The following is a 12,500-nucleotide window of genomic DNA, read 5'->3' on the forward strand; positions in this document are numbered from 1 at the left end:
ACAGAATTCAGTCAAGTTTGGTAAAGGAAAATCATGGTTTGGGGTTATATTCAGTATAGGGGCGTGCAAGAGATCTGCAGAGAGGATGGCAACATCAACAGCCTGAGGTATCAAGACATTTGTGCTGCCCATTACATTACAAACCACAGGAGAAAGCAAATTCTTCAGCAGGATAGCGCTTCTTCTCATATTTCAGCCTCCACATTAAAAACCTCGAAAGCAAAAAAGGTCAAGGTGCTCCAGGATTGGCCAGCCCAGTCACCAGACATGAATATTATTAAGCATGTCTAAGGTAAGATGAAGGAGGAGGCATTGAAGATGAATCCAAGGAATCTTGAGATGCTACACTGTAATCCCGAATAAGTTGACAAAACTCAAAAAATTTGAGGTAATCAGTTACGTCAAATTTTTTAAGTTATGAAATTATCTATTTTAAGTAAACAGAAACATTAAGTTTTGAGTTTGTTGTACTCATGCAAGACACTTCACCTAACTTAAAATACCCAAGTTACTCAGCTTATACGTTTTAATTGCAATTAACTTAATTGTTTTAATTTTTCCAAACTTTAAATACTTAGTCACCCAGCTCATACATTTTAATACCAATTAACTTAATTGTTTTAATTTTTCCAAACTTTAAATACTTAGTCACCCAGCTCATACATTTTAATACCAATTAACTTAATTGTTTTAATTTTTCCAAACTTTAAATACTTAGTCACCCAGCTCATACATTTTAATACCAATTAACTTAATTGCTTTAATTTCTTTCAACTTTAAATACTTAAATCACCCAGCTCAAACATTTTGATAGCATTTTTTAAAATTAACTTCTCCATCGTCAGTTTCACAAATAAAATAAGGCATTCGTTAAAAAAATAATAAGTGCACATTCTGTGAAGTGACTCGTTTAGTGTAAACTACACAGAAACTGTATATATATATATATCGTTGAAGTCAGAATTATTCGCCCCCATTTATTTTTTCCCCCAATTTCTGTTTGACGGAGAGCATATATATATATATTCAGTCTTGGTTGAACTATGATTCTGTCATTTACTTATTCCAAACCTGTTTAAGTTTCTTTCTTCTGTTGAACACTTAAAAGGTTATTTTTGACCAAAAAAAAAAAAAAGCTGAGACCTGTAACCACCGATTTCCACAGTATTTGTTTTCCTATTAGAAAGTCAGTGGTTACAGGTTGTCAGCTTTACTTAACTTTTGTGTTCAACAGAAACAAGAAATTCAAGCAGGTTTGGGACAAGTGAAGAGTTAGTAAATGACAGAATTTTACATTTGGACAAACTATCCCTATATATAATAAAATGCACCCTTACGAATTAAAGGTAAATAAATGTTTTGAAGTTACTACCCCAGAGACAGTCTTTATTAAGTAAAAAACAAACAAACAATCAACTCATTCTTTAAGGTTTCCATGCTACGAGACTTTTTATTTTCCATCATCCATGCCAAGCAAAACTTTTTGCACAAGTTCAAAGTCCTTTACTATATATTATGTGAAGAACATACATTAATCCATACAAGACAAGAAAGGTCTGGAAGTGTGCTGTGGGTGGTGTCCAATTCATTCTTCAGGACAACAGAGACCCTCAGTGAACGCAGGGCCAATAAAGCATCTTCAGTCAGCAGGATTATCAATCTAAAAATATAATTCAAGGATATTAATGTAAGGACAGTATCAAAATGACTGAGCCAATATTATATGATTCATCAACTATCCGTGATTACAAATATGTTAAGTAAAAGTTTTCAAAACTTTCATCTTTTTATTAAACATGCCTAATTGTGAAAAGAATGAATGAAGTCTTACCAGGGTGTTCCTAAAGAATCTTAAGTCACGCTCACGCAGCAAGACCAAAAGACCTCTGATAAGAGTAGTCCGTCATGAACTGACATCATGCAGTTCCTGGAAATCAAGTATAATAAATGATGAATAAATGATTTTAAATCAATTAAAAAAAAAAAAAAAATTCAAATTATATTTTAATGTATACTTTAACACGTGACCCCAAACATACCTGCTCATCATAAGCCTTTAAAAGATTAGCCAGGGTATCTGCTGTCTTGCCAGTTTTGGATGCTGTTTGCCTTGAAATTGTCATCAAATTAAATAGGTGGTGGTCCAGTTGTGCAAAGAATTTGTGGGGAAAATTCTCATTTGTAACATGTTGGTACTCTGCAAACAGCAAAAAGAAACAAGAGAGAATTTCATAAAACAAACCCACACCACAAAATATACAATTCTAGAAAAAAATTTATTAATATTATTATTATGTTTCATTTACTTATCTATTTTTTACCTCAGATAAAAAATCAGGTGTTGATCAGATGTTGAAAGCAGGATCTTCATGTTGTAAACTGAACTCAAGGTCTAGCTGAAGTTTCACTTTCCTTGTAGTTCCTATCTGTAGTCAGCAACACCCGACCTTCAATTCTGTAAGTACACAAAGTCACAGTGTCATTTAGCTGAGAGTGGAAGTAGTACAATTGCATGATGTCTAACGTTAACCTCCAAAACGGTTAGCAATAGAGCTGATTATCATGTTAGTTGCTTTGATTTGATGAACACAGATTTAATTTAAACAGTATTGAAATTTCTAAAACTGAATAGGACGACAAAGAAATTTAAGGCCTGATTTTAAAAGCTAGAAATAACAAAACTTACCTTATTGTCTAATGATGTAAAAATATATAGACTAAAATATTTATATTTTTAAGATATAAATATATTTTAAGCTACAAAATTTGCACATCAGAAAACTATGTCTTGTTTACCACGTCTTGAATATTTTGTTTTGTTATTATTTTATTTAATAACATAATTTTGTATTAATGTGTTATAGATATGCATACTTTGTTTTTTAGGCTGTTTATATTCTCTCCAGAGTAAACATTTTAAAAAATAGATTGAAAAAAAAAAAAACTTTTATCATACCTTTAAAATACATTTGACCTAAATGACATTTAAACTCATTTAACTGATCGCATTAATCAGGTAATCATTGATATGCAGAGATGTCGTCTTAAGCGCGAGGAAATATTAAGTGTTGATCAGTGCTGGTGATTGAGGTAAAGTTAGTTTTATATTTACACATTCAGACTTTCTCCTTAATAATATAATTTCAGAAAGGTAATTTTTGCATATTCTTAATGGTAAAATCATATTAGCAGCCAATGACTTTCAAAGTACAACATTGTTCAGTCAAAAAAAAATAGTGCATTTAGTGTAATGTTGTTTTCATGTCATACTTGCATGTGATTTCAGAACGAATAGACAAAGTACCATGGTAAACAATTTATGGAGCGAGTCACAAGTTGTTACTAAATGAATGTATGAATATAAAACCAACTTTATCTCAATGTGGTAGTGTAAATTGAAGCTCTGCTCTGTACCTGCTCAAGTGAGGAGCGCAGCTTAAATGTTCTCCGTCAGGCTATCCTCATACATGGATCAGCAAGCAACAAGCTGCGTGTGACAGAGTTAAGTTTTGAGACTACGTTTTTGCGCGTCATCAGAAAATACCGTTAAGTGTTTAGGCGGAGATCATTTGAGTTATGATTAACGTTATGTTTCTTGCGCCTTTCGTTTCCGAAGTGCCTACAGATTGCAAAGATAATACCACATTCACACACTGGATGGAGTTCAGCGCAGCGCCATGACATGCGGTTGTGAGAGCGCGCGTCTCCATGACAACTTCAGCACAGGCTGAGAAATGGCATACTCGCGCCAAGATTTAAATTTTTTTGAAAAATGTAATCTGCCGATTTTAAATATTTTTGTCTTTATCACACTCTGTTAAAATTCAGAGTTAACACGTAACAACTAACGCTAACGTTGCACTGATTCTAACTTTTTAAACAGCAATGTTAACGTTAGTTAGCAACAAGTGAGGCTAAACATGTTTTCTGTAATGTACGACATGTAAACGCACCCTGATTAACTGTACATTACATTGAACTGTTACTGTGATTATATTAATTAAAACATACATTTAATATTTCTTGGATTTGTAAATATTTTACTTACTGTAGTGTGAAGCGAGGCCGATCCGCCATCTTGAAAAAAACGAATGAAGCATGAGCACGTACGTGAACCTGGATGACGTCAGACGCAAAATCACTGGGCTGACAGATTTTGAGTTAATGAAACTTTAAAGAGACATTTTGTATAAATTAAACCCAGCAGAATTGTTCACCTTACTTGAAAGATTAAATTTTTTCAAACTCAAAAATAAGAAAAAGTTCTAAATACTCATCAAGGTTAATTAAGATAAACGAATTTTAATGATTTAAGTTAATAGTACTCAATTCAATTAATTAGTTACAGCATTAGGGTTTACAGTGTAGAACACGTTCTTTGCCGTTCCAGATGAATTTATTAATAAGTTATATGAGTCATTGCAGAGATGTATGGATGCAGTCCTCCAAGCTCATGGGAGTCATACACAAAATTAATTCTTTTTCCACTGCACCATGACTTTATGTCCTAAACTGTACATTATTTCTGTTAAGTAAAAAGGCTTTTATCTAAGCAAAGTCAAACCTTAAAAAACAAGGCATGATCATATTTTATTTTCGTAAAATAAGTGTAAACTAGAGGCCTTTGCCTTTCATATAAGCCACTTCTGATACCAAATGATCAACTAGATGTCAAGTAATTATTTGTTGTTCCTAAAACTTGGATAGGCGAAACATACACTGGAAAGATTTAAATTAAATTATTGTTTATTGAACTGTTGTACACAAGTAATACCACACTCATAATCATACTGGTCTGAACATCAGCATGAACGTAATTACTTGTTTAGATATTTAGAACTGCGGCAATCGTGCTCCTGTGATACTTGCTTAAATATCACTTTCTGCTGTGACAAAAAAAGACACAATGACCTCAGACCAACTGGCAACTTCTGTCCATACCACACCTCACCGTCTGCAGCAAACAAACACGGTAAGCACTTCTCCTCATCCTATCTCAAGTTGTGCTGTATTGTGTGGGCTTGATGAGCTTGTGGGCCCTTCCCTTTTCTGGGCTATTTCCAGCCTCTTACCTCACCCTAGAGTAAAAATGCATCAACACATTAAAGTGAGGTAAGATACTATTAAGCATATTGCTCATCCCCTTATTTCAGTTCCAGGCCTTCTAGCAGGGTGCCAGAACCTGATGTCAGTGAGTGCTTTAAATGGATTAAAGCCTACGTGTAACTTTCTTTCTCTCTCTCTCTCTCTCTCTCTCTCTCTCTCTCTCTCTCTCTCTCTCTCTCTCTTCTCTGCTGTTGTGTTTCTGATAAGAGAGGAATATTGTAGAGTGGAAAGTTTATTCCAACAGACAAACCTTAAAGGGATAGTTCACCCATATTTTTTGGGTGAACTATCCCTTTAAATCTACTTTAGGTAAAAATTCCATTCACACTACATTTTAAGGTACACTACCTGACAAAAGTCTTGTTGCCTATCCAAGTTTTAGGAGCAACAGATAAAAACTAGACTTCAGGTTGATCACATGGTATCAAAAGTGGCTTATATAAAAGGCAAAGGCCTCTAGATTACGCTTATTTTACCAAAATAAAATATGATCATGCCTTGATTTTTAATTATTTAATTAGGACTGTAAGGTCTGACTTTGCTTTGACAAGAGTCTTGTTAATTAACAGAAATAATGTACAGTATAGAATATAAAGTCATGCTGCAGTGGAGAAAGAATTAATATTGTATATGACTCCCATGAGTTTGGACGACTACATCCATACATCTCCGCAATGACTCAAATAACTTAATAAAGTCATCTGGAATGGCAAAGAAATGATTCTTGCAAGACTCCCAGAGTTCATCAAGATTCTTTGTATTCATCCTTAATTTTACCCCAAACATACTCAATAATGTTCATTTCTGGTGACTGGGCTGGCCAAATCATTTAGCACCTTGACCTTCTTTGCTTTTTGGAACTTTGATGTGGAGGACGAAGTATGAGAAGTAGCACTATATAGCGATATAGGAGTGCAGTATTTGTGATGATTTGGATGCAGTTCAACTGATGATTCATATAAAAATCTACCTTCTGCCACTTTTCTAAATGATCAACTGGAAGTCAATTTATTGTTTGGTGCTCTTACAACTGGGATTGGCAACATGATTTTTGTTATGTAGTTATTACTACTGCTATTAACAAGCCATTAATTATTACCTTAGCCTCAATAAACTCCAAAGATGTTGCTTATTGATACTTATTAAGGTAGTAGTTACATTTAGGTATTGGGTAATATTAGAATTAGAATATGTACTTTATAACTATAAATAAACAGCAAATATCTTATAACAGGCAGGTAACAAAACACTACTTAAATATTGGTCCTTAAACTAGTTACCAAAAATAATATATTCATTCATTCATTCATTCATTTTCAACCACTTTTCCAGGGCCGGGTCGCGGGGGCAGCAGTCTTAGGAGAGAACCCCAGACCTCCCTCTCCCCAGACACTTCCTACAGCTCCCCTGGAGGGATCCTGAGGTGTTCCCAGGCCAGCCGAGAGACATAGTCCCTCCAGTGAAGTCTCCTACTGATGGGATATGCCTGGAACACCTCCCTAAGTAGGCTGAAACAGATGCCCGAGCCACCTCAGCTGACTTCTCTCGATGTGGAGGAGCAGCGGCTCTACTCCGAGCTCCTGCCGAGTGACAGAGCTTCTCACCATATCTATAAGGTTGCGCCCTGCCACCCTGCGAGGGAAAATCATTTCGGCCACTTGTATCCAAGATCTTGTCCTTGCCATCATGACCCAAAGCTCACGACCATAGGTGAGAGTAAGAACTTAGATAAACCAGTAAATTGAGAGCTTTACCACAACTGACTAGAACATTGAATACATTACTGCTGCCACTGCACCAATCCGCCTGTCAATCTCATGCTCCATCCTTCCCTCACTCGTGAACAAAGCCCCAAGATACTTGAACTCCCCCACCTAGGGTCAAAGACTTTCCTCCAACCTGGAGATGGCAAACCACCTTTTTCCAGTGAAACATCATGGCCTCGGATTTGAAGGTGATGATTCTTTTCCCAGCCGCATCACACTCAGCAGCAAAACACCCCAGTGCATGCTGAAGATCCATGTTTGGTGAAGCCAACAGAACAACATCATCTGCGAATAACAGAGATGAGATCCTGTGGTCCCCGAAGTGGACATCCTCCAGCCCAAGGCTGCGCTTTGACATTTTGTCCATAAAAATTATGAACAGAACTGCCGGAATCCAACATGCACTGGAAACAAATGACTTATTGCCGGCAATGCAAACCAAACTCCTACTCTGTTCATACAGGGACGAGACAGCCCTTAACACCTCTGACCCCATATTCCCAGAGCACCCTCCACAGAATGCCATGAGGGACACGCTTGAATGCCTTCTCCAAGTCCACAAAACACATGTGGACTGGTTGGGCATAATCCCATGAACCCTTGAGCACCCTGGTGAGTGTATAGAACTGGTCCAGTGTACCACGGCTGGGACGAAAACTGCATTGTTCCTCCCGAATCCTAGGTTCAACCTAAAATAATATAGATCAGTTCAAATTCACATCCTTACGCATTTTTCTTCACCGTTTTTAAGTATAAACAGAGAAAGTATTTTTTTCCCCCAAAATATTAGGAGCACTTTAAATACAAACATAAAAATATCTATAAAAGGTTTATACACTAAATGTTTGAGCACATGTGTATACAGGTAAGTACATCATTTATAATATTGTGCATAGTAAACAGTGCATCTTTTGGTACACAGCTTATTATTCTTAATTTGCAGAGCCATGCCGTGCCATGGAACGGACTTCTGGCTTGTGGAAGCACTCTGGTTCGCGTGTCTTCCGCGTGGGATCTGGGATAGCAATGGGGGCCTGTCAGAAAGCGCCCGCAGCTCGGAAAATTCTGTAAACACAAAACGTCTTGTTCCTTACCAGGCGAGCAGGCCGACAGACATCTGCACTTCTTTGAGCATGCATTTGAGAAAAAGCTATCCAGGGGGTGCAAACCAAAGGCAGCTGTGCGAAGGTAACATGTAAAAGAGTCCAGAAACCAGCTTTCATATCACACATGATTTTATTAAACGCACTGTGTTCACTTCACACAACACTATGCAGACACATGTAGCAGCCCGCAGTGTATTTGGATATAAATGCCAAAATTAAAAGGATCCAAAAGTACATTTTTGCACAGCTTGCACAAAAAAAAAAGTCTGTCACTAATTTCCTCAACCTATATTTGTTCCAAACCTGTTTGATTTTCTGGTCCCACTTTAATTTAAGAGTCCTTAACTACTATGTACTTGCATCAAAAAATAAATACAATGTACTTACCATGTTCATAATGTATTTGAGAACACTTGTGGTGCTCTTGAGTTGGGATAGGGGTAGGGTTATGGATGGGTTTGGTGGTATGGGTAGGTTTAAGGGTGGGTTAAGGTGTAAGGGATGGTCAACAGTATATTTACAAATTTAATTACAAAACTTAATTACATATGTTTTTACATACAGGTATTTAATCAAGCATAAGTACACAGAAAATACATGTATTTACACAATAAGTACATTGTAATGGATTATTATTTTGGTGTAAGTACATAGCAGTTAAGGACACTTAATTTGAAGTGGGACCGAATTTCTTTCTTCTTCTAAACACAAAAAATATATATTTTGAAGATTTTTTAGTCCAAAAAAACAAGTACATACTTTTAGGGCATAGTATTAGTATGCGAATTGGGACGCAGCAAAAGCCTATAGTAGACAAGCCTGTAACGATTAGTGTATAAAGCATAACGGCTATTGCTAATGCTGCCTCTAATGGCACAAGGAAGGAGACCAAAAGCTGCTATTTGATTGGCTAAGAAATGCTTCATGTAACGAGGTTGGCATTACAGGTTTTCCAATGGTAAGAAATAATGAAATGTTCATCTCACCCATAAGAAAATCTCTGCTTCTGCTGTGTTCATTGCATGCCAAGTCATAATTACCATAATTACTGATGTCCAACTCAGTGCTGTTCACATCCTTTGAGTGATAATTATCTGTTGCTATTCATTCCTTTAGGTTTTCATTACATGGATATATAACATGTAACTCTATGCTGCATGTCTATTGTTTATGTTTACAATACCTTTGTACAGTAAGAATTTGGAAAATGATTCAACTATGTGATGATTCAAATTGGCTGAGATGCCAAACAAATTGCAATACAATTGGAGTAGGAGTTTACATGAATGGTTCTCTGACAGGAACTGACAGTCAGTGAAAAGTTTTGATGGTATATTCTGTTCAGTGGCCTCTAAAGGCTGATTTATACTTCTGCGTCAAACACCGGCGTATGCTACGGCGCTGAAGCATAGCCCTTCGCCGTGGCCGTCGCCGTCACTGACGTGCACCTCTCAAAAAATGTAACTACACATCGCAACGACGCGTAGCGTAAGCTATGTGATTGGTCGGCTTGGTAGCGCTGACGAGTCTGGGCGGGACCGAGAGCCGCGCGAATGGCGCGAGCGATTGTTTACAAGTGTGGAGTACCGTGAAGGAGCTCCGGATGGAATGTTTTGTTTTGTGTTTACCTCATAGTTAAAGTTGTTGCACGTCCGCCGTTCCTGCCTCAAAATAAGCGAGTTTGAGCCAAGTGTTCAGGAAAAGCAAAAAAACAGCGAAGAAACTCGACACAGAGGAACATTTACACCTCACTGCCAACTAGCGTTTCGGAAGTGTTAATGCAGACCGACAAAGACAGCGCGCAGAAGTATAAATGCACAGCCATGCGCGTTGCCTGTGCCGTGGGTTACGCCGGTCACCTGACCCAGAAGTTTAAATCAGGCTTAAGAGATACACATGTGCTGCTTTGTTTACACTAGTAACCCAGGAAACAACATCTTACTGCTGTTCATAAGTGCCACCTGTTGGCAGAGAGTGAATTTGCATCTCGTTCAGCTTTTCTGCTGTTTACTCCTAGTGTATCTCTCTGCGGACTGCAAGACAGGGGTGTAACATGAAGGGGTGTAACTTGTAGTAAGTTTTTAGAGAGGTAACTTGCAGTTATCGAGATCCCGATAAACCATGCAGATGTCACAACGAGATGTTGTTGTTTGATACATTATATTATTATATTCATTAATTTACGCTGCGTCCCAAATCATATGCTTAAGCACTATTCTACGCCATTCTGTAGTATAAATAGTGTAAGTAGTGTGTTTACATTGAAAACTCTAAAAATACTAAGTGCACGTTAATTACCTGGATGATGCACTCATTTAGCCGGTAAAATGAAGGGATGTGGAATGATGGACGCTTCACGCACTCAACGACCGCAGGTTTGCTTACGTAGTGGATGGGGCGGAGCTATCGGACCCACATGTTTGATAACTTTATTTATTTTGGATGGTAAAAGCAAAATTCTCAAACGAGAGTGATTATAGCGCTTCCCGATGGTGAATGCGGTTATACTCACGGCAGGTATTATTTGATAATTCGGTCGTTTATTTCACTAATTTGGCAACCGTCAAACTTCATTAGGGAAACGGTTTAAATTTCCGCTTAGTAAAAAAACATTAGTGTGCCATTAGGGACGACACTACATACATATACTATACTGTTGAGTGTGTAAGTGCATACTGTAAGTACATAGTGCAAAAGTGCATAGTGTATAGTGTGCCATTTGGGACGTAGCTTTAGTATATCCACCATGCAACTTGCTGACTTCTTCATTAGTTTTGTCATGACTGTTAGCCTATTTGGCGTCGCCCCCTGTGGTTGCAAATAACAGTACAATGGTGAGCACATCAAGTAGGAAAGCCTCCACAACTCATGGCTGTACGTTAAAAACTGTGGTGGTTGGGTTTAGAGTTGAGAAAGGTGTAGATATTAATAACTGTGGTGTTTGGGTTTAGGGTTGAGGAAGGTGTAGACATTAACTGTGATGGTTGGGTTTAGGGTTGTGGTAGGTATAGATGTTAATAACTGATGGTTGGGTTTAGGTGTGGAGTAGGTGTAGATGTTAACGAGCCCCTATTATGGGTTTTTGAAAATGACCTTCCATGCAGTGTGTAACACAGGACTAAGTGAATGAAAACACCAAGCTGAGGGTTAGATCTGAAAGTGCAGTTTGTTTAAAACTATTGATTCTTTAAAAAATAATCGACTCCGAGTAGAATAAATGAATCGTGTTGGGTTCGGATCTTTTGCCTGAACGTATCGGCAGTATATCACCAAATACAAAATGAAAGATCTGGTAAAACGTGATTGTGCCTTTCCCTTCAGACACAAGTGGAGCTTGGGGGATCACGGGACTGATCATGACTCGAAGATGACGATCACTGACAGATTCGGCTGAGGGGAATAAAAAGGGTTATTTTCACAACAATACCACAGTATAGCCAACCCTTTTAATTTAAATGCGTTTCTAAACTCGAAAATAAGAGAATTTTCTGTAAAACGACATCAATGCCCACAACAATGCACCTAACGAAAGTGGAGTGCGTGTGTGCCATTGAATAACCTCACACACAAATATACAGCTCCAATAGGTCTTCTGCAGTATTTGTGATCATTTGGATGCAGTTCAACAGATGATTCATTGAAAAAAATCTACCTTCTGCCACTATTTTAAATGATCAACTTGAAGTCAAGTTATTATTTGTTGCTCTTACAGCTGGGATTGACAACAAGACTTTTGTCAGGTAGTGTATATATTCTTAATATGAACTCCATAATGACCATTTCACACTTAAAAAAACTAAAATAAATAAAAATAAAATAAATAAAGAAAAAATAAAGAAAAATAAAGAAAAAATAAATAAATAAATAAAATATAAATAAATAAAATGAAAATGAAAATAAATAAATAAATAAATAAATAAAAATAAAGAATAAAATAAAATAAATAAATAAAATATTAATAAATCAAATGAAAATAAAAATAAATAAATAAACAAATAAATAAATAACATGTAAGCAAACATTTTTTTATTTGAATTATTATTATTGTTAATATTATTATTATTATTATCATTATTATACTGTATAAATGTATAAATATCAAAAAAATTGTCATATTTGTCAGGCTTTCCATGATTAAACCAGAGATTATTTTATCTTGATGCATTATGACGCACTGTTTGCATCCTTTGTTAGCATCGCCCACGTGTTGCCCCATGTTTGAACGCTCAGCAGCAAATATGTTCTCATTTCCCATATTCTATAATAGCGTCCGCTATTCACATGCACATACAAACAACAGGCAATGTGCTTGATGTCTTGATTATATTTATGGAGATCATCCGTCACTGCAGATTTGTCAGCTGTTTTAAATGACTTCCAGGCGTTCTTCCAGGTTGTTTTCTTTTTTTCGAACAGACCGAAAGTCTTCTCTAGCACTTAGACCCCTACTGGGTTCCATCCACAGGACAATAAAACTAAAGAGAGACGGATTAGAGTAATTGATTAATGTCTGTAGCCATTT

The 12,500-nt window shown here is 36.7% G+C and overlaps 1 protein-coding gene and 1 long non-coding RNA gene across 16 annotated transcripts in view; both read right to left on the minus strand.

Annotated features, from left to right (window-relative positions):
- The window catches only part of grb10b (growth factor receptor-bound protein 10b), a 162,153-nt gene that overhangs the window by 60,423 nt on the left and 89,230 nt on the right, over positions 1-12,500 (minus strand). The window lies entirely within an intron of this gene.
- LOC137487877 (uncharacterized) lies at positions 1,425-4,093 on the minus strand. 3 transcript variants are annotated; one of them, XR_011006648.2, is made up of 6 exons: positions 4,049-4,093; positions 3,415-3,487; positions 2,322-2,455; positions 2,040-2,197; positions 1,832-1,927; positions 1,425-1,660 (listed from the first exon to the last, which is right to left on the minus strand). It is a non-coding gene; the product is annotated as an uncharacterized lncRNA (long non-coding RNA). The 3 variants fall into 3 exon arrangements; XR_011006647.2 differs by lacking the exon at positions 3,415-3,487; XR_011006646.2 differs by lacking the exon at positions 4,049-4,093 and having other exon boundaries at positions 3,415-3,713.

This window comes from Danio rerio, chromosome 16, assembly GCF_049306965.1.
Source record: "Danio rerio strain Tuebingen ecotype United States chromosome 16, GRCz12tu, whole genome shotgun sequence".
NCBI classification, from domain to species: Eukaryota; Metazoa; Chordata; class Actinopteri; order Cypriniformes; family Danionidae; genus Danio; species Danio rerio.